The sequence below is a fragment of the Narcine bancroftii genome, chromosome 4, assembly GCF_036971445.1.
Source record: "Narcine bancroftii isolate sNarBan1 chromosome 4, sNarBan1.hap1, whole genome shotgun sequence".
Taxonomy (NCBI): domain Eukaryota; kingdom Metazoa; phylum Chordata; class Chondrichthyes; order Torpediniformes; family Narcinidae; genus Narcine; species Narcine bancroftii.
This window is the reverse complement of record NC_091472.1, coordinates 104,976,345-104,979,864: the sequence shown is the minus strand read 5'-3', so window position 1 is coordinate 104,979,864 and position 3,520 is coordinate 104,976,345. Positions and strand designations below refer to the sequence as shown.

Genomic DNA, 3,520 nt, shown 5'->3' with positions numbered 1-3,520 from the left:
GGCATGGTTGGGTAACCGGCTCTCTCTTCCCCCCCCCCCCCCCCCCCGGAACTGCCTGGGAGAACCGTGCAAGAGCGGCTGGACTCAAACCATCAGCGAGTTTAGAAGGATTAAAAAAAATTGTTTACCCTTGTTTCCAAGGAAGCGGGTCATTTCAAACGACGCCGAATACCGTCGGCTGACTCAAACGGGAGCTGAGCTCCTGAAACTTCGAAAGCTTTGCTGGGAGAATTCCTTTCGCGGCCAATGAACTAATAGTGTTTCGAACCATGCACAAAAGTGGTGGAGAAGCCCAGCAGCTCACGAGGCAGCATGAAAAGCCTATTTATTTGTGTGTTGCATTCACCCCAGCCTCTGCAGACTTTTCTGTTTCCCTGATGGTGTTCAGAAGTTCTCTTTCTCCAGTGACGGTGAACCATGCAAACCCCTACACCTTGCACGGGGGTGAATGCAATCCCCTGACTCTTTTTCGGGGAGCAAAGAACTAACGGGGGGGGGGGGGGGGGGGGGGAATTTCAGGCTTAGAACAGAGATGTGGGGGAATTTCTTCAGGCAGAGGGTGGAATTTGTTGCCACAGGTGGCTGTGAGGCCGTGCCATTGGGTGTATTTAAGGCAGAGCTATAGGTCTACCCTTCCTGCTAGTGTCTGCCACCCAGGAGGTTCAAGAAGGCCAGGCAGTGGTGCTGTGGGAGAATAGATCTTAACTCCACAGGTTGACCACCATGTTGGGGGTGGGGGTAGGGGAGGGAGAGAGAGAGAGAGAGAGAATTTGGGGTGCTATTGTCCACATTTCTAGTTGAGATTCTGCACTGGGACTAAAAGGGGAGGGGGATTATTTCCATCGTCCACCCATCACCCTTCTGCCTCCTCTCACCACCACCCCTCTTTTCCCTCTGCATGCTGCGTCCTGATGCAGGAGTCTTGATGTGAAACATTGCCACACAAGAGGCTGCAGATGCTGGAATCTGGACCAAATTATGACAGCCAATGCTCCCTTTTTAACTTGGTGCTATATGGCCCAACAGTATTAAAGTCCAGCCTTGGAAGTGAACTGCCCAAAGTAGTGTTCAACGAGCCAGCCACTGTGTCAATGCCGTGAACATTGTGTGACTAACCACACACTACTTTCAGCATCTTGTTTCTTTCCATGTTTGGTCAATTACCTGCTTAGTTTCAATGATGCAGCTTTAAAGGTAGGTGTCCAACCTTCAGCCCTTGTTCTGGTGCATGAGCTTTGTTCTGTCACAACACCACAGCATCTGCTCTCCCGTTCTACTTTTCATTTTCCCCCCTGAAGGACACCTGAGTTCCAAAGCATACTCCATTCCTCTTTGTTGTGCTGGTGGGCTGTTTGATTACATCGGGCACCATCACTGAGCTCACCAGTCAGTGTCCTCATTCCATTCTACATCTCTGCAAATTCACTGTACTCGTTTCTCATTGAACCAGGAGGCTAGCTTTTGGAATAAATCCTCCTGGCTCAGATCCAAAATGGAAATTCATTTGCCGTGGTTAATGAGTTTATTGTCATATACATTATACAATGTGCACATGCACAAAATTCTTGCTGCAGCCAAACAGGTACTTCATTTTAAAAAAAAGAGAACTACAATTGTATACATTAAAGAGATAATAAGTACCAAAGATGGATAATAAATATTCACAATTATGGTGCAAGAAAATTTAAAAAGGTGACTGAGCAATCGTGCAGACAGTCCTTTTGTGGTGTTTGAGAAGTCTACATTTAGTGTAACATGGGAATGCTCAAGAGCCTGATAGCTTTTGGAAACTGTTCTTGAACCTGGAGGTTCTGGACCTCTGGTTTCTATACCTTCTGCCCAAAGGTTGCAGATTTGAAATGTGACCAGGATGATGGGGGCCCTTTATGATGGTGGCTACCTTCTTTAGGGAGCTCCTCAGAGATGCAAAATGGCATCCGATAAATGGCACTGGTAACTGGAGTTCAACAAAGTTTCCTCCCCTGATTAAAAATTTCAGAGTTGGGTGAAAATATTTCTCCATCCCTAATGTTGTGCCAGTAGGAGGTCCACTAGGCCAGACTCTGATACAACCCCCCCTCTCAAGAATCCGAACCTGGTTGATTTTGCACCTGCCCCAACCGGTTGGGAGCATTCACACTGCCAGGTGACCTGCTCAATATCCATTAAATTGCCCAGTTCAACTCTTGTTATTTGGCAATGTGAAACAGGTGTCTGCAGTGGCCGGTTGGACCTCCGAGGTGTGAAGAGATGCAAAATGGATTATTTAGTTTTACCCTTTGTCTTTGAAACTGGAGTACAATGTCATTTTAATTGCAGAAACCATTTGGTTTAACTTCAGCTGCAAGCTCTCTCCCACCCCCCCCCCCACCCCTGCTAATTACTTTATTAATTGTTGTTGTAGTTGGAAATGTAAACTTCCTCTCAATGAGTTGCAAATTTGCATCAGATAATGGTAACTAGTTCAATAAACCTTCATCCCCTGATTAAAAATTTCAGAGTTGGGTGAAAATATTTCTCCATCCCTCCTGATGTCCCAATGAGAGGACACCAAGGTGATCAAGGCCTACCTCTCCCCAACTATTTTATTTGCATAGAAATTATTTTCCTGTTTGCTGTGCAATAACACAGCTGCCTCTGGGCATTGGTGATTTGCAGAAGTAACTTTATTGCCCAATCCCCGTTTTGTCATTTGCTTTTCCTTCTTTTGGCATGAAGTTAACAATCGCTCTGTTCTGAGGACTTTGTACAGTTCAACCAGAGTCAGTTTCAACAGATTCTCTGACCAATGACGGCATGAAACGTCCCTGCAGCAACTTGGCTCACAGTGCTGCAAGAACATTCCAGTTTATGCAACATACCGTGCCTTTGGCTGCTGATCAATCTAACGCTGATGGATAGAGTCGACCTGGGCTCCGCAAGAATGTGCATAATCAGCCTGCATTCTGAGTCCATTGTGGGGAAGGGCAGGGCTGCTGTGGAACAAGATGCCAATTGTACAGTGGAGAGGTAAAAAGATAGATGATCACCTTTCACGACCTCCATGTCTCTCGAGACCCTTGGCAGCCACCGAGTATTTTTGGAATATAGCCACTGCTGTTTGCAGACAGTGGGACAACCATTTATTCACACAAGCATTACAGTCATAACTGTGAACCAATGATCTCTTTTCAGGCAAATTTTGTCAGGGTATCTATTCCCTGTTATTCTTCAGAATAGTGGGATATTTCATCTGACTCAGCAATTTAAGTTCATTTGTCATAAAAATACTTTGTACAATGAGAAGGGTTCCACTGCGAACAGCGTAACAGGTTATCTCTAACATTCATACAGCCATGTAAAGAGCACAATTACAGAGCAGGATTGCAATGAAAAGCAAGATCAATTGGCACCAAGAAAGGACCACATGATAGCACACTTTTGGGGTTCATTTGGGAATCTGATGGCTGCAGGGAAGAAACTCTTTAATCTGTTGGTGCATGCCTTCATAGTCTTGTGCCTTCTCTCCAATGTGTCCATG

At 45.7% G+C, this 3,520-nt stretch overlaps 1 protein-coding gene across 12 annotated transcripts in view; it reads left to right on the top strand.

Moving 5' to 3' along the window:
- syne1b (spectrin repeat containing, nuclear envelope 1b) overlaps positions 1-3,520 on the top strand; it is a 665,691-nt gene that overhangs the window by 1,462 nt on the left and 660,709 nt on the right. The window lies entirely within an intron of this gene.